Consider the following 20,225-nt stretch of genomic DNA (forward strand, 5'->3'; position numbering starts at 1 on the left):
ATATGATGGAAATTGTCGTTGCGTGATCACACTCCAATTTTAAAATAGAAAAATGGAACTAATTTTGAATCGCGTTTTGTTTCTCCCAATTAATAAAACAAAATAATAATTATTATAATTGACCTGTAAACACTAACTAAACGCTAATATAAAAAATTATTTTTTGTTTTTTCAATGTTAAAATATATTTTGTTAACAGCGTGAAATATATTATTACTCACATTTATAGGTATATTATTGAAGTAGAAAACGGAGTTACGAAGATAAACCGTGGAATACCGGAAGGATATAAAAATATTCATTGTAAGAATCTTAGAACTTGTTCAAAATCTTTTATCGTAATGTTCGAAAGCACGCATCTAAATCGAAATCACCATATGTAAGTTTTCTGTAACGCAGTTAGAAAAATTTTAAACTTAAGAAAATTTTAAAAGGAACTCAATGGTTTCAAATTATGTATATTATAAAACAAACAAGTACGTTTTATATAAGGGTAAAACATTACTGTTACTAGTATTATAGTAAGACTTAAAACAAAAATTCACTTATTTTTAACAGTAATATATTTTACATGTCATTTGTTAATAAATCTTATACTTCTTGTTGAACTGAAAAAAAAAACCAAATTCCACTATAAATTTTTCTTTATGTTTTCCCAGTTTTAGAAACTTGATTGTCAGTACAGAATAACGACTTCCGCCACAACTTAATAACTTATCTATTAACTAAATAACGCATCATTTTATTAAAAGACAGCTCCTTCAGAATTTACCTATTAAAAAAATAAATTTAGTAATATAGACAACGATTAAAAAATTTAAACGTTCGTCACTGAGAAATTTGAGAAGTAGAATAATTAAGTAAAACAAAATTTGGAGTTTTCCAACAATACAAATTTATTCCTATTTATGAATAGTAAAAATAATACGTAAATTATAATCGACTGGAATATGATGTTTTCTGATTTGTCAGAATCATTCAGTATTATAAATCGTCAAATTAATTCTACACTTGGATTGATGTTTACTTATTGATGGATTTGGAGGAGAACAAGCTGGGTGGATAGGAAAAGAAATGATCAAGTGTTAGCAGAAGTGAGTGAGAGGAGGTCCTTGCTAAATGTTATACGAAGAAGAAGAAGAGCGAAATTGATAAGACATGTAATACTACATGACCAATACGACTTGACGAATATATTTGAGGGCAATGTTTTGGGTAAAAAACCTATTTGGGTAGACCGAGAGCAACCATCATCAATAATGTTAGAGAAGAGATGGACCTTGGTCCATACAATAACTTGAAGAGAGAAGCGGAGATGAGAGTGACGTGGCTAAATCTACAAGGCGTAGCCTTTAGTAAATGATGAAATTGATCAGATGTATTCGGTCTTATAATTGGTGAAAATAATGCAGTGTTGTGATTAGTTTGAAATGGTGAGTTTGGTTTTGTCAGAGCCACTCTCACTTTTTTCATTGATAAAAATTAATTTCATATTATCTTTGATCTAAGCTTTTAGATTTTTGAGTAGTTTCACGTAAGTTCTGGAGCATAAAAAATTGTCTTATTTTCATTTAATGGTACTATTAAATCATTAGATATCATGATTGTTTAAAGTAATGTTCGTTTTATATAAAGGTAAAACATTACTATTACTAGTATTATAGTAAGACTTAAAACAAATATTCACTTACTTTTAACAGTAATATATTTTATGTCATTTGTTAATAAATTTTATACTTGTTGAATTAATTAGAATCTTTTGAATATGTGATTTTGTAGAAGGGATGTGGAATGCGAGTGGTTAAAATTTATGTTTGTTTTATCGGAAATAAAATTCATTATCATAGTTTTTTCAAATTTCCTCCGCACACCTCAAATTAACTTTATATATATATATATATTTATAAAAGATCATGACTAACTAACTGACTGATTCATCAACGCCCAGCAAAGTCTTCTGAAGATAATTTGATGAAAATTTGTATACTTGTTTTTCTTACGGTGAAAGTGCACACTAGGAAAGGATATTTTTGAAATTCTGAGTTTAAAGGGTTAAAATGGAGTAACTATGAGATTTACAACTTTCGTAATTTCTCTGTAACGAATGAATATATCAACTTGATTTCTGGTGTGAATATCTAAAAACTAATTTCTAGATTTATGGAAATTCCACCTTGAAAAAGGTGAAGAAAGGTAAAAAAATTTGAACAATACTTGCAAATTTTCGCTATTTCCAATTATACTAAACGAGAAATTCACTAGATTGGAGCTAGCCCTCTTCAGATAAATATCTAAAAACAATTTACGAGTGTTTTGAATTTCGACTTTTTAAGGGTGCGACGGTTTTCTGCGGGATGGTTCAACCAACGCAGCCACTGTTACTGTATATACAACGCAACTTGTTGCATCTGTCTCCCGTTACTTGATTAAAAAACATAAAATAAAAGTAATTAAAAAAAAAGAGAAACGAAGTGCGGTCACTTCCTAGTGGTTTATTGTGTGACGATAAGAACAGGGCAAAATACATTTTTACCCTTACTTTGAACGAGCTACCAGTTATAACTAACATTTTTAAGGTGGAAACCGACTGTTTTAAATCCCACATTCTTAGCTCATTCAGAGTTAAGACCTGTACTGACCAAACTGTTTCTGTACAGGAATTACACAATACACTGATAGTTTTTTATAAATTGAACAGGCTTTGATTTTTATTTATTACTATCCTCACAAGCATGAGTTTATAAGACACAGGGGGTCCACGGACAGATCTTCCTGGCTAGTCGAGAATGACGAGTGAAGCGAGGAAGCCCTGACCAGCTAAACATCCCCTGACCGCGACGGGAAACGCAAGAAATTATATAACGCGGGTGAAGATGCGACGGGTCTGGTAGGGTATATACATATAAATAATTTTAATTTTTCCAAAAAATATATTTATTACTTTTATTCTGGCTTGAATAAACTGTAAAATATCAATTGATATTTTTGTAAACTGAGAAACTCAATTCTCTACTAGACAATAAATATAGAATACTGGTTTATATATTTAAAATTGAAGAGTCAATTACTACATATATTGTATTTTATACCTACCTTTTGTAAAATCCATAAAGATACACATTTCTGAAAATATGCTTAAGTTTATATTTTTAAAGTTTTGATCAATAAAAAAGTTATTTTAATGTAACAAAATCGTAATTTTTAATTTATAAAGCATTTGTAAAATAAAGAGGTAGACTCTGTAATAAAGAATAATGTAAAATAAAAAGGATGAGGGAAAAAGTTAAATTGTAGAATAGTCGTTTTTTTTCCTGCGTAGCAGAGTTAGAACAGAAGGTTGTTGTATGTTCATATGGGAATAAAAACTGGACTAGGCATCACCAGGCGCCCCACGGGCACAATTAATGTCTACCATCCTCACTATTTCGTTTTTTCTTTCTATATAATATTCCTCTTGGTCTGTTATTGCTTTATACTCATTTTTTCATGTTTCTGTTAAATAAGAAGATATGCTTCTGAAATCCTTGAGGGATTACAACTTAAGAAAAAATTATGTTATCTCATAAATAAATATTACTTTTAAAGGATTTTGAATAAACTACAATTTTATCTGCCGTAACGATGAAAAAATGTTGTTAAAAAATTCATTTACTACAATTCTGGAATATAACCGTAGTACAAATGTAGCTATATCAGGATATAACTAACAGCTTTCTATTTCTGTTAAGCAGAAATAAAAAGATCTATTTTTAATCAAAAATTACCTTCTACATTTACCCTTTAATTGAAATAAATGATGATAATTTTTATCCGATAAATTATTTAAAATTAAAAGTAGTTCAATGACTCTTACAGTAAGAACAAACACTTTACTTACACGTACTTCATGTTTGAAAATCAATACTTGAGAATTGTAGTACTTCAATTATTATTAAGAGGGAGAAATTTTATCTGAAAATTACAATTTTGTTAAACTCACTAAATTTAATTTTATTTACCCAGATACAAATTTTATCGGTAATTTTGTGAAATTAATTGATCAAATTAATTTTTTTATTAATAATCTAATATACCAAAATAGATATGTTTAGGATCAGAGAAACACAAGTTATAGATGTTGGGAAACAGAATTGGAGACGGTTGATCTGCACAAGATCGCACCGCGTTTTTAATACTAATCAAATAGCAATAGTTTTGTGAGTTAAGGCAACCTGTACAAATACTAATCCGTTCTGTGGAGAGAAGTCAGAATTAAGGTTATGACTAGAATTTTGTGAATAGAGGTTAGGGGTGAAATACCAAGATATGGCGATACTAAACATCATCGTCCCGTAAGAAACTTAGACGAATTTATGTAAGAAATAGTCAGAACAGAGAAACAATATCTCATTTTCCGTGCTATTAATCAGTTGTACGACGGAGAATCACCATACAAAGAGCGCCCTCAGTCATCTTCGACGGCTGATTCACAGATGGACTCAGATGACTATTGAAGTTAGTTTATTGTTTATCTTTAAAACTTCTGAAGAAATCTGAACATAGAAATTATATATATATATATATATATATATATATATAGTTTATCTTTATATAAGTTATTTTTTTGTTTTTTAAATAATTATATATATATATATATATATATATATATATATATATATATACCATATATTTAATCCATGGAAAATATACTAAATCAGAGCTCAACGACTCGCTGAATAAATACGATCTAATGCGTTCCGTGAGAAAACATAAAGCGAAAAGTCATTTATCGATGACAAATTGAATGATAAAAATCTACAACTGATGTCTTAGACTGATAAAGCAAACGGCTTTTACGAGAGATTGGAAAAGGGTTAAAAAGATTACTAGAATGCATTCATTAAAAAATAAAATGAATACAATAAGATGTTCTCTTCCATTTTTTAATAGCTGTTACCATTACTATAGAGCTATAATTAACATTGATCCTTAATCAATCAATGTACACCGATGGAGGATGTTGAAGTAAAAAAGATAAACTAATTGGTTAATCACACGTTGAATTGGGATAAAGGATATCATAAAAGCCAAGTCTATAGAAAAGATGTACTGATAAATTCGAACTTACAGGAAAATCATGGGCTATCACTTCCGATGAATCACTTCTGTCCACGAAACGCACCCTCATACCGACATTTAACGCTGTTTTCAAAGTAATTATATGCATATGATCACTTTCTTCAAACATTAACTCTACTTCCGATCGACAGAAATCTATAACCGACCTCTCGCCTTCAATAAAGTGTTAATAAAAATCTGAGTTTTGCTGAAGCTGTTCTGATGCGATCAACCTCAATTAAACAACGTAATCAGAGTAGTTTTGATCATTTAACAATCTGAATAATTTATCTTTTGCATTAGGACCGCCATCCACGACATCTACAACTTCCATAAAACTATCATGAAAGTCTTCCAATGAGAACTGTGGAAATCCACGTTTTATCAACCAGTCCTACTTTTATCTGCCAAATCCTGAAAATATTTATATTATTGTCGACAATAACCCTTCAGTTTAAGCGAACCCAAAACCACAGAAAAACAGTTGCCATCGGGTCTTGTACATCTGATACTCTTTTATTTCTTGTATAAATCCTGAACTTTTGATTTATATACGTCATCATTTGAATACTCATTATCCAGACTGCTCAGATTCCACCAAGCTTTCTTTTAGTCCAACCCCAACAATGCGGTAGAATCTGGTTTTTATTTCTCACTCTCCCTATGTTCTTGTATTATTAAATCATCCTGATTTTCCCCTGGATTAGATTAATTAATTAATATAACCTGAAAACCCCTCAAAAAGAGAAAACAGCCATTGAAAGAAACAGTGACAACTGGCGTCGAAGTAATTAGAATGCTACGGTGGATAGTTTTATTCAGAAACGGAAAAAAGCTCATTAGTTATCAATCTGTTAAACAATACAGTAATCTGTAAACTTATTACAGCTAACTTATCTAAAAACCATGAAAATTGTTAATTAATATTTGCCTTATTTATCTTCTAAACTGAGACAAAAAGAATTACACGCAACTTGCGTCAAGGAACGAATTCGTTGTACGAGCAATTAAGAGAATGAACTACCAAAATTATAAAGTCAACGCATTTCCTTTCGAGGACATTTTAAACGATGAAAATTACTAAGAATTTTCTAATAAATTCATTTTAATTGGAATATTCACTTCCTTCCCATCGAAGAGGATGTGGTTAAGCAAACAGAATAGAAAATCCTGAAATGGGAATATTTCAGGATATAACTCATAACTCCAAATTTTAAGGATATTAATAACATTGACCGCTTATTATTTCCCCAAAAAATCCCAAATATTTGGGATTTTCAGTCAAATAGAAAAACAGGCTGTTGCGCAACAATGAGATAGATTTTAAAAATTCTAGTGGTTTCGTGGATCTCTAGATCTGAATGTAGCTTAGAATTTTGATGTTAGTAAGAAGTTCCAGTCGTTGCCGTAAAAAAAATTAATACGAAAATGAAAAAAGTAAGAAAATCTAGTACACCATGAGTATTATCTGAATCGGTATTGTTTTTTGATGCTATCTAAACAAATTAATCCATCAATGGTAGACCATGAATGGGTAAGTGAAGAGAGGATTAACGCTGTACTAGCACGTTAGATATAATGTAAAATAAAACAAAGATTTTACAATTTCCGTAAGTGTTAACTGAATTAAGGAAAAAACCGTTTTTTTGACGCTTTGAATAAATCTGATTTATATTATTATTATTCAGAAAGTTCCATCTAACCGTAAAACAGTGTTTGTGTGTGTGTGTGTGTGTGTGTGTGTGTGTGTGTGTGTGTGTGTGTGTGTGAGAGAGAGAGAGAGAGAGTGAATGAGATGCGTGTGCGCGTATGCACGTTTTGTTTGGGTGTGTGTGTAAACATGCAAACACATACACCCATAATCTTGTACATTAAATAAATGTATCTCTAAAGAAAAGTTATTTATATTTTGCCGTTGGATTATTACTTTAAAAGCAACAATGATTCTTGGAAATTGAAAACTCACTATTCAATAAGTAGTATTGCTAGGCTGTACCAGATACTCCTACATGTAAGCCTATTGCAGCTACACTGCGACAGAGTAGAGAGTACTGAAATTAAAATAGCCTAGAGCAAACAAATCTTAAATAAAATAAATAATATTTCTGAAAATAACAATCTAAAATGTTAAATAAAATTTCTACTTAAAATAATGTATTTTATAAATCGACTGTTGTAAATTGTTATGTGGATTATAATAAAAACCGACTGTATCTTTGTGTTTTAAATGAATTAATAAAAAGTTAAGTGATTAAAAATAAATTGTTTTTAAAAAAGTCGGGAAATGGTTGTATATCTTTCCGGTTTTGCTCTTGAGTGATTCCTTTTGAAGTATGCTATAGATTTTTTAATTAATAATTATTAATTATGCAAACTAAGAGTACAATTCCAAAAAAAAATTCAAAATATGCAGTAAAAAAATTTGGGTCAGATTTGGATTCTGTAATCAAATGACTCTGGCTTTCAAAATTATTCAGTACTAAAAGTATAGTAAAGAAAAATATCAAAATTCTTAGTAAAATATTTTGGATCCCAGTTGCTTCCTTATTTAAAACTCGTTATTATCATAAAAATTATGCTACATTTAGAGTAAGTACATCGCTAAAAAAAATTAAAATTTTTATTAAAAAAAGAAATGGGTTCAATCTGATCTGTTTGCTCGACAAAATTCTCGTATAACATTTTTGATAACAACCATAGCTTGCAAAAACAAATAATCGGAAATTATTAAATATTAAAAATAGAATACTTGAATTTTTTAAGTCGGTCCCACGAGATACTTTTCTTTTTAAAAATTTCCTTGTTTCCATTGAACGGATTAAAATTTTTTGTACGGTTCTCACTGATTAACCAGGCCAAAAATAAAACAAGGTTACTGCGATGCCCCCGTGGCCTATGGCGTTGAAACTCAGACCGAAGCTGAAATTCAGCCAAATATTTGTGCCTAATTTCAACTTTTAATGTTCAACGGGTTTTTGAGATATGTGGTAAAAACTACGAATCTTTTCCAGAAATTCCCCCGCCACTAAAAAAAAACAACTTAATTTTTTATCCGATGGGCCAAATATCGATCGATGTATTTTTAATAGTCAATAAGAATTACGTGGGAATATTCATGTTTCAAAACAAAAAATCAAAACTGGTAGATTTTCGTTTCTTCCCCCCCTCAGAAAGTTTGCAAGTTTTTCACCTGGAGATAACTGAAAATAGCAAGAAATATTGATATTAAATAACCAGGTTGGAGAAATAAATCCATAACCATTTATATTACCATTTTTATAACTATTTATATTTATTTATTCTATAAATATTATCTAACCAAACTTCATCTACGCTCGCTTAGCGCGACTAATTAACAGTAATGTTTTGATTATTTAAATAATAAATAATTGCAATAATTATTGAATTTATTATTTCTTTCTTTTTTTTCTTTTTCTTTTTCCTGTTTAGCCTCCGGTAACTACCGTTTAGATAATTCTTCAGAGGATGAATGGGGATGATATGTATGAGTGTAAATGAAGTGTAGTCTTGTACATTCTCAGTTCGACCGTTTCTGAGATGTGTGATTAATTTAAACCCAAACACCAAAGAACACCGGTATCCACGATCTAGTATTCAAATCCGTGCAAAAATATCTGGCTTTACTAGGATTTGAACGCTGGAACTCTCGACTTCCAAAATCTGCTGATTTGGGAAGACGCGTTAGTGGTGAACGCGTGGGTGAACCAACCCCGTGGGTTAATTATTTATTATTTAAATAATCAAAACATTACTATTAGTTAGTTGCGGTTAGCGCTCGCAGCGAGAGTTGGTTGATTATATTTAGAATTTATATCTATAATTATAAGCAATTATGGTTATATTTTTAATATCTTAATAAGGAGAATGATTAAAATGACCGGTATAAAAGAGCATGTTAATGTGTTATCTGATTATTTTTTCAACCTGGTTATTGTTAATATCAATAATTCCTGCTATTTTTAAACACGCATATTCCCACCAAAATCTTATTGAATATTAAAATACATCGAATTTTGGCGCATCGGTTAAAAATTAAATGTTTTTTTTTTTGTGGGGGGAATGCCGAAAAAGATCCAAAACTATTAAGAAATAATACTGGATACCCCTATCACTAAATCCGATTGAGATTTGGAATTTCGATTGAAGCAACAAGTACTTTCATCGTAGAAAGGTCTTTACGATCACAATTTAATGTCACATAAATAAATGCCGCACTCATCATAATCTGAGAGAAACATACAAATATAATCGATTGTGCAAAATTTATGTAGTTGGAATACGTGTAAGAGTTTAAGATAAAACGTGAGATAAATCAGTCCAAAAACCGATTTGTAGGAAGTAAACTTTTGTCGTACAATCTTTAGTTTACAATAAGTTGATATAACATTTTTATAATAACACAATATTTGTTACACTTCTACTTTTTTAGTAAGTTAAAAATTTACTCGTATGAAATCACAGATATTACTTTCCGAGTGCTGGATTACATACTTCAGAATACTCGATTGATGTATTCCGAAAGAAATTTTAACGATTAAAATCTTTTAAAAATTTATTTAAACCTATCTACTTATATACAAAAATGTTCGAAGAAATGTTGAATGAATTGGAAAAACAAGGTCGGACAGCCGGTTTAATTATTAATGAAAGAACTTCATTTGTTTTTCTAACAAATGAAGTTAAAAAAAAATTACGAATGTTAGAAAAAAGACTACATCGGGTAAACGAAACACTCTATTTAGGGCAACTGGTGAGCTTTAGGACAGAACAAGCTAGGAGTCCCAAAGAAGGACAGCACCTTTTTGGAAAAAATATTGGTACCTTAAATTCACTATGATAAACAACCAGTGAATAGTATACAGTAAGATAAATTATTAGTCTCTTCAGTCACCTTGTCTCACCTACGGTTCACAAAACTTTGTCGGTGAGCTCCATACAAATTATGAGTGTTATCCATTGATCAATGGAGAGAATCATACTTCAAATAAAAGAAAATACAAAATTAACTGTGAAAAGGTAAGCAACATTCTAGTGTGTTACACTGGTTAGAGTAATTGAGAAATGAAAGTGGAAGTGGGGTGGCTGGATGGCAAGGTTGGAAGATAGAAGATAGACAAAAAAAAATTACGTTTTGGATACCTTTCTATGGGAAAAGGAAAAGAGGTAAACAGAAGAATAGGTGGGAGTATGATTGAAAGCGGCTGCAGAAATGAGTTGGTGCAGATTGGCTTTAATCAGAGTAGCATGATACTGGGAGAGGGGCCTATGCTCAGTAATGGCCCTCTTTTCAAATGTCAAAGTTCAAATGATACTTTTTAAATGAAGAAGTAATTTAACTGAAGTAAATCTTTTTATTTATTCTTATTTTCTTTTTTATGTATAATAAATTTGTATAATACTATTCATTTATGTACATATATATTTATATATACATACTAGCAGACCCGGCAATGCTTCGCTATTGCTAAATTTGAGTATATATATATATATAGATACACAACTGAAGTTTGATAAAACGTTAACAAAATGAACATTACGGAACTTTACAAAATTGATTCTTTCCCTTTTCCCATTTCTCCCTTTTCCCACCTTTATTTTTCCCCATTTTTCTTTTTCGCATTTTAATTTTTACCGCATTCCTTTACTTTTTCTCCCACTTTCTCCATTATATTGTCCCATTTCCTCCCCCGTTTCTCTTCCTTTTCCCCCTTTCCTTTTACTCTATTCCCCTTACCATTCCTTTTTCCCTTCTTCTCTTTTACCTTTTTCGATGTCCCTTTTTCAATTTTCCCCTCTTTCTCTTTTCCGATTTTTCCTTCTCCATTTATCACCGAGCGTAAATCGGTCCAGTAATTTTTTTAGTTTACAGCGGACATATATATCGGGAACATTGAAATGGAATCGTAAAATATTTGGTGTAGCGTGTGTTGCTTTTACGTCCAACAGATAGCGATATTTTTCAAAAAAGCATGTTTTTATCTGTCACAAGTGTAACATCTTTGGTATATAAAAACACCCACGTATTCGAATTCAACGTTGTGTAAAAATTTCAAAGCAATCGGTGAAGAACTTAAGGAGTTTTAAGAATTTGAACAAACGAAAATTATAATTATATATATATATATATATATATATATATATATACACATATGTGCGCGCGTGCGTGTAAATATACATGTAAAAGTCTTAAAATGAAACCAATAAAAGGCTTATTTATACACATCTATTACTGTTTATTTTTAGAAAATAAAACTGTTTAATGAAATACCCTACGCAAAAATATGTAAGGTTTATTTAGTTAAGTAACTTCTTTTTTAAAATAATCAATTGAAAAACCCACTCTTAAAAAGGAAAATAATACGTTCTTTTATTCTTTTAGAATTTTGGTAAAATATTAAATGGTAATTACAATTAAAAAATTTCTGATCCCTAATTTGGTGCCGAAGTCACAGTTAAAAAAATATATTTCTTTTAGTGAGCAATTTTTTTTTATGTATATGCAAATAAGAGGATTTTTTATGTACTCAGAAGAAGAGTAGGCTTAATTTTTTATGTATATTTTATTTCATATTTGTTTCAGTTACTTTTTATTTTAAATATTGAAATTTGTAAAGTAAGCAAAAACAATAAACCCTATTGATAAGAAAATAGAAAAAGAGATTTAAAGAAATGACATAAAATATTGTACACTAAATGCGAGTTAAGACACTGGAATGCAAATATTATTGTATTTTTATATGTCTAATAAAAATTTTAATGCTACCATGGGTGAGCGTTGGTTGTTTCTACTATGTATATATTTTTATTTTATCTTTTCCAATTAATTTTCTTGAATTTTTCCGTGAAAATTGAAGTATTGTATTATGCTTACAATGAAAAGTCGTGTTGAGTACGCTGTACGTACTCGTCGATATGGACTCCGTTCAATTATCGGAGCCACCAGTTAAAACAAAATAGATTTTTATGAATTTTATACCTGTAGTTCTATGTCTCAGTTATATGCAATAAGACACCTTAAATATAGACTTGCTGCCGGGCTCCATGGCGCGATTGGTAGCGTCTCGGCCTTTTCGGAGGTCCCGAATTTGAATCCCGGTCAGGCATGGCATTTTCACACGGTACAAAAATTTTCATTCATCTCATTCTCTAAAGCAAGTACCTAACAGTGGTCCCGGAGGTTAAAAATAAAATCTTGACGTGATTTATTACAATTACAAATGTTACAAAAGATATTAATAATTTTAATAAGTTAATAAGTTAACTTAGCCATTTTGGCTAAGTTAACTAAAGGTATATATTTTTCATTTTTTATTTCTAGATCTTGAATCTTGCAGTGTGTAAATTCCATATTAAATTCTGCTCTTAAACTGTTCAATATTGCGAACTTAATTAACAGAGATATTGATCTGTTTAATGATAGCTTGTGTAGATGCAGACGTGGGTGTTACGAAGCACTGATGTAGCTAGTTTTTTTGTTTTTTTAATTAGATCATTCTGACATTTTTATTAATTTCTTTCTATATTTTCAATTATTTTCTTAATTAATTTTTTTATTTATTTATTTAATTATCGAATGAATTTACCATAGAATCTTTCAAAGAAGCTTGTGCGTGGGAATATGGAAATAAAAATTTGTAACGTATGAAAAAAGCCATGCCTAACCAGGATTCGAACACAGAACCTCTGAATGAAAATCGAGACGCTAGCAAGGTGCTACCACCACGGTCGGTTTTTTCTTTTTATGTATTATTTTTTCGGTAAGTTCCTTACGTATTCGTTTAATGTTAAGAAAGTTTATTTGGGTTGATTCCTGTTACCTTTATTTTGTAATTACTTATAAATAAATAGAAAAAATTGCCGTTAGAATGACAACAGACAATAAATCCTTATGGTATTAACATTTATACAAATCACTAAAATATTAAAAAATTTTCAAATTTTATTTGTGAAAAGATTGTATAATATTTAATTTAAAAACATCTTCCTCTTGAGCTCTGTAAAAAAAAACCTTAAAATGAAACTTCCAGAGCAATTTTTATAAATAAAACAATTTTTTTTTTTTGTCTTCGGTCATTTGACTGGTTGATGCAGCTCTCCAAGATTCTAGTGCTAGTCGTTTCATTTCAGTATACCCTCTACATCCTACATTCCTAACAATTTGTTTTACATTTTCCAAACGTGGCCTGCCTACACAATTTTTTCCTTCTAATTCTACTTCCCAAATAACAAAATTCTTCTACCTCCATAATCTTTTCTCCTCCTATTTTCACATTCAGCGGTCCATCTTTGTTATTTCTACAATATTTCATTACTTTTGTTTTATTCCTGTTTATTTTCATGCGATAGTTCTTGCGTAGGACTTCATCTATGCCGTTCATTGTTTATTCTAAATTCTTTTTATTCTGGGCTAGAATTACTATATCATCAGCAAATCGTAGCATCTTTATCTTTTCACCTTGTACTGTTACTCCGAATCTAAATTGTTCTTTAACATCATTAACTGCTACATCCATGTAAAGATTAAAAAGTAACAGCGATAGGGAACATCCTTGTTGGACTCCCTTTCTTATTATGGCTTCTTTCTTATGTTCTTCAATTATTATTGTTGCTGTTTGGTTCCTGTACATGTTAGCAATTGTTCTTCTATCTCTGTATTTGAACCCTAACTTTTTTAAAATGCTGAAAATTTTATTCCAGTCTACGTTATCGAATGCCTTTTCTAGGTCTATAAACGCCAAGTATGTCGGTTTGTTTTTCTTTAATCTTCCTTCTACTATTAATCTGAGGCCTAAATTGCACCCTTGTCCCTATACCTTTCCGGAAACCAAATTGGTCTTCTCCTAACACTTCATCCACTCTCCTCTCAATTCTTCTGTATAGAATTCTAGTTAAGATTTTTGATGCACGACTAGTTAAACTAATTGTTCTGTATTCTTCACATTTATCTGCCCCTGCTTTCTTTGTATAATAAAACAATAAATAATAATAATTAAAATCTAACCATTTCTTGAAAAATAAGAAACTATAAATGAGGGGCAAATTGTGTAAATCTTTTTTAAAATATTGTACGAATTTGTGCACATAATTTCAGGGGTGAAGAAAAAAATTTAACACAAAAGTAGTTTTTTTTGAATTCGCTTATATCTTTAAATATTTTGATATAAATTAAATAATGGGTAACAAAATAAGAAAAAAGAACATTGTACATTGAGATAATTATTTTCGATACAAGATAGTTCAAACAAAATATGTCGTATTTAAAATTAACAATTTAAATACTATGTTTCATAAAAAGTCCTGTACATACTCGTATATATAGGAATATACTTATATATAAATATATATTTATATATACATACTCTTATATAAGAGTATATATATTAGACAAACTTTTAAAGCATATGAAAACTAATTTAAATCCAATTTAGATCTCAAATAGCTTTAATATAATGTAAAAGTTTAATTGAAAAATATTGCTCCTTGGAAATATCAGCAAAATATACAAACCCACAGACAGATGAATTTTTGTCAAACGTAAAATCATATGATTCTTTACAAAAATAAACCTCCAATTTTACTACTTTTTTAATGTTTGTGTATAATCTTTAATACAATTTAAAATTTTTGACGTTTAAATAAATATATTTCCATGAGAATTTCAACGAAAAATATTTTTATAAGAATTCTTCAAATTTAATACTTAATCAAAAATGTTCCAATAAACTGGTGATCTTCAAGAGAAAATTATCAATGAAAAGGAATATAAAAATTTAAATTATTTAAAATTATTGTTATATATCGTTGCAAAAGGATTATACTTATATTTTTATATTTCAAAAAGTTACATTTTATCCTGAAAACAAAAGAATTACGAAAATAAAGAAAATAAGAATGTTAATCAAAACTAGTAGTCTTCTTTGTAATTAAACATTTTTCAATTTTATTTAGTATAATAATTGCTATATATATATATATATATATATATATAAAACCAGGTATCAAAAAGTTCTCCCGGGACTTTTATAGCTTATTCTGCTTTGCGAAAATAAATAAAAAATTCATATAAAAATATGTCTTAAAATTAGCGAGTTACGGCTAGTGAAAGATTTCATTCGGATTTCTTCTGCCCCGGTTAAATGTGGTCGTACTGAAATTTTTAGGACATTAATTAAGGAGCAAACTTAGTGACTTTTTAGGGGTTTTGACCTGAAAAATTGAATAAAATAGGTTTTAGAACCGTATCTGCAGTACTTTTTGAAAAATCTGGGGTGAAAACCAATAATGGGGGTAAAATACTCTGTTTTTTCATGCTTCATGTATAATAACTTTGTTAAATGGATAAAAACATACAAAACGTATAAAAAAATCTTGTAGAAAATTTAATTCTGATAAAATAATAAGATAAGCTGAATAAAACAAAGAAAGATTGGAAAAATTTAAATTTTATTTAGAAAAGGTACACTAGACCAAAGTGCATTATATTGTCCAATTTACAATAAATCATAAAAAATAAGCCCCCTTTTTAACAAATTTTTGAGCACGCTTCTGTACTGCTTTTATTGCTCTTTTTAACAAAATGAACAGTCCTTAGCTGTAAAAAAGAATTATTCAGGGCTGTCCTTAATGTGGACAATTAATACTTCACGAGAATGAATATTTTTTTTTGTATACAATATTGTTAATTCATCCCCAGACGCAAAGATCTAAAGGTAACATAAAGATCTATAATGCGAGTTGGTGGCCAGGAATGTGGACCTCTTCAACCGATTCATTTCATAGGGAAGTGGTTATTTAAGTTCTAGTGAAAGTTCTAGAACTTTCACGAGTACAATAGGTAATAAAAGTACCGGGAGAACTTCGTGATACAATTTGTGTATGATTCTTTCTCTCTCTCGCTCACTCTCTCTCTCTCTCTCTCTATATATATATATATATATATATATATATAGAGAGAGAGACATATATATATATATATATATATGTATGTATGTATAATCGCTCAGAATTGATAAAATTCTGAAACTAGAGAGGAGAATTGTCAGAACGTGTATCAATTAAAACATCAAAAAGAAGGCCAATAGTGGATTGTGCCAAATGAGCTGGTGTATCGAGAAATAGAGCCTGTTACTGATACTATGCGGAAAAAAAAATCTCTTTCTTTGGTCATCTCATAAGGACAAGACTGTCAAGAAATATCATTGAAAAGCTCTGGTTCCAAAAACTAGAAGTAGGATGGATCAAAGAAATTAGAGAAGATATGAAAGAATTGGGAATTTCCCTGACTGAACCTACAGAATAAAACTGGAAAAATTACAAAGCTAAAAGACAAAAACATTAGATTTAAACAAAAGAAAGACAAACGACAAAATACAATGAAGAGGGAGTTTACAGATGAAGAAAAGAAAGCAAGATCTGAACGGAGGAAGAAATACTGGGCAGCTCGGAAGAGTAAATGACACGCTTTTCTCAGAAAAGATCTGACTAAAATTGACATAAGTGGTCCCATGTTGGCCGTAAAAGCATAATAATAATAATAAATATATATATATATTCTAGCAGACCCAGTAATGCTTCGCTATTGCTGGATTTAAGTATATAAATGAACACAATTGAAAGTTTGATAAAACATTAACAAAATGAACATTACGGAACTTAACAAAATTTAACCTTTCCCTTTTTCTCTTTCTCCCTTTTCTCTTCCCCGTTTCTTTTCCCGTTTTCATTTTTACTACCTTCTCTTTCTCCCGTTCCTCCTTTCTTTTCCCCATGTTCACCTTTTCTTCCCCCTTTCCATTTCCTTCACCCGTTTCTCTTTCCTTTTTCCCCCTTTCCCCTCTTCTTTTTTTGTCCTTTCGCCTTCCCATTTTCTTATCCCGTTTTTCCTTTTCCCAGTTTTTCTTTTTTACCTTCTTCTCCTTTATTTTTTTTCGATTTTTCGCTTTCTCCCTTTTCAACCCCCCACGTAAATCGGTTCAGTAGTTTTTTACTCTATAGCGGACACACATATCCGAAACACTGAAATGGAATTGTAAAATCGTTAGCGTAGCGTGTGTTGCTTTTACGTCCAACAGATTGCGCTGCTTTTTAAAAAAGCATTTTTTTTTTGCCTGTTACAGTTGTGACATTTTACGTATATAAATAGTAGGTATGTAAAAACCCGCGCGTATTCGAATGCAACATTATGTTTAAATTTCAAAGCAATCGGTGAAGTACTTTTGGAGAGTTAAGATTTTGAACAAACGAACATTTACATTTTATTTATATAAATGTCTATATGTGTAGAGATGTTTATACTATATATATATATATAGCGTGAAAGAGTGTGAGGAGGGAGAGGTAATGCGCGCGCGCGAGTGTGTGGTAGTAATACCTTAAAATATTTTTAATTAAAATTATTATTATACGTATATTTATATACATTTTCTTAATGGAGCAATAATTTAAAAAAAAATTTATTAAGTAAGGTTTGAAATCAAGGAAAATAGTTTAGTTTTCATGAAAAATTGTAATGTTAACTTAATGGATAAAATATATGTAATTTTTTAGTTGAAAAATCTTTTTAAATTAATAATTAAACTGTAGCTTATTTTTCCACAATATAAAAAGTTTTCGTAACATTGTATTGTTGGTAAGAAGATTTAAAATAATTTTCTTAAAAATAGAAGAAAACACCATGTCATTTTACAACAAAATTATTAATATATATATATATATATATATATAAAATAGTAGTTATAATAAAAAATGATATACAAACAAGTGATAAGATGTAAGTGAGGATATGGAAGAATGGTTGGTGACAGAACGTTGTCTCTATAAGAAGAGGGTGGGAGAGATCCTGTCAGAAGCTCATAACACGTGAATAAAAACAGCATAAGAAATATTCTTTAAGGGCTGTTTTTACTCAAATTGCCATAGCGCACGGGGTGGAATATTTGTTCCACGACATGTCTGAGCAAGATTTATTGTCGGGCCTCGTCATTTTTCATCCGCCAAACAAACGAAAAAATACATTGTTACTCCCGGAAAGCGAGCGAACGAGCGAGCGATTTCTCTCTCCCCCGTACACAAGATAGCGACAAAGCAGAATATCGTAATTATTCCGTCGAAATCAATATGCACTGTGGCTCATAAATCTTAAATTGCGACGTGTTTCGGCTTAATTCGGCCGACCCGTGATGAGCTCCGACCTGGAATAGTCAACATAAATTATATCTCCTTATAATATATGCATCGCAGTAACAATAACAACAATAATACTAATATTACATAACCGAAGATAATCCTGATATCAGTTAGTAGTTGTGGTATAATTTATACCGTCGTCTCTCAGATAATAAATCTTTTCTCTGCCTAAAATATAAATGAATAAATACGTAAAACTGCAATGAAAACATTGTACAGAACCTACTTTTTATATTGCATCGTTTGTTTACCTATTCTCGACCAAAAAAAGGGAAAATCGATACTTTGTAATTTAGACAAAGAGTTCTCAGCCCGATGAAAGTCCCAGGTGAATAGACTTGGTGGTTGAAATTTTTGTTTTGCGATTGTACTACAAAAATCAAAACAGTAGTTAATTTAATTTTCAGTTTATTTTTAATTATTATAAACACGGATAATTTTTTCCTGCTTGTAGTTCCTCATCGGACAGCTTTAGTCAATCTGTTTTCCGGTGATTTTTTTGAAGAGCTCTATTTTAATTAAGAACTATTTTATTTTATTTTCTTTTAGTTTTTTTACGTTTTCCATCTTGTAACACAAGGAAGGTAAGTAATATTTCTTTATTTTGTAATTATAGATTTTTGTTTAATTTTTGTACGTTTACTTTTTGTTTTTATATTTATTTTTAACAATTTATTAATATATGATTATTAATTAATTAATAGTTTAAATACATATAAAGTTGTAAAAAATTAATTTTTAAAAACTTTTCTTGAGAGTTTACTTTGTTTTTTTTTTTTTTAATTTTGTTCAGATCCATGTGTTTTCTTTATACTCTTGCTATATGTAAACATATTTTGTCATTTTCTTATTTTTTATTAATGAAACGGCTGAGTATTGTTAAGCAATTATTAACTTATGACTTCACTTTTCCTTTACGGTGTGAACTAAGTAATATTAAAATGTATACGTTTGCTAGCTTGAACCTTTAATATTTTATAAATGTGCTTATTTAATGTAATTTAAAATATAAATAAAGGAAGTGTAAAATATCCCGATTTGTTTATTTATCCGGCAATTACTTATGCTATTACCACAATCAACGAATTGCTCCGCTGCTGGAATTTCTGTACATAGATAGTCATCGTTTATGTCGACTAATAAATGTTGCAACTAATTCCACATCGAGATTTTATTTTATTTTTTAATATATGCAACAAAAATTTTTTTTTTTTTGAGCGTCATTTTTAACCCTCCCTGGATCCGGACACGCAACTAAGCATAAACACAGCTTCAGGGGGTGCCATCGCCTCAAGCTATCTCGCCGAGAACTATAGTTCCACCCAGGTAGCCGGGACTCGGTCTTTAAGTTCATGCCCCAAATGAGGGGACCCCAAAGGAATTCCTCCTCCGGGACTCTGTCTTTACGCCACGCCGCAAGTGAGGAACCCCAAAGGGATCCCCTACCGGTCTTAATTTACCCCCCAATACGAAATTTTAAGAAAATCCCAGGAGAGTTCCCGCCCAATAATGACCCCGAACATTACACAGGAAACACTTTGCCCATGTCGGAAAATCCGCTCGAAGATGTCCCGCATCCCCACAGTTGAAACAATGACCTCGTTTATCGGAACCGTTGTAGGACGCAGCCCAGTGTCCGATCCAACAGCACTGACAACAACGTTCCTCCGCGGACCTCCTCAAAACTCGGCATGACACCCACCCAGGGCGGATGCGGCCATAAAAAACTTTTACTATAGTATAATTTAACATATATTTTAATTTGTCTCGAAAAAATTAAGCGCTTTGAAATACATATATATCTTCTTTTTTCTGAATGTAAATTGTTTTGTTCAACTGGTTAATTCATCATAGTTAACGGAAAAATTAATTTCGTGTATACTGTTAATATACCCGTAATACTACACTGGTACCCATCATAA

General features: G+C 30.2%; 1 pseudogene; it reads right to left on the reverse strand.

Annotated features, from left to right (window-relative positions):
- Positions 1 to 5,026: 5,026 nt before the first annotated feature.
- The window catches only part of LOC142329111 (ubiquitin thioesterase otubain-like), an 84,566-nt pseudogene continuing 69,367 nt past the window's right edge, over positions 5,027 to 20,225 (reverse strand).

Source organism: Lycorma delicatula, chromosome 8 (assembly GCF_047948215.1).
Source record: "Lycorma delicatula isolate Av1 chromosome 8, ASM4794821v1, whole genome shotgun sequence".
NCBI classification, from domain to species: domain Eukaryota; kingdom Metazoa; phylum Arthropoda; class Insecta; order Hemiptera; family Fulgoridae; genus Lycorma; species Lycorma delicatula.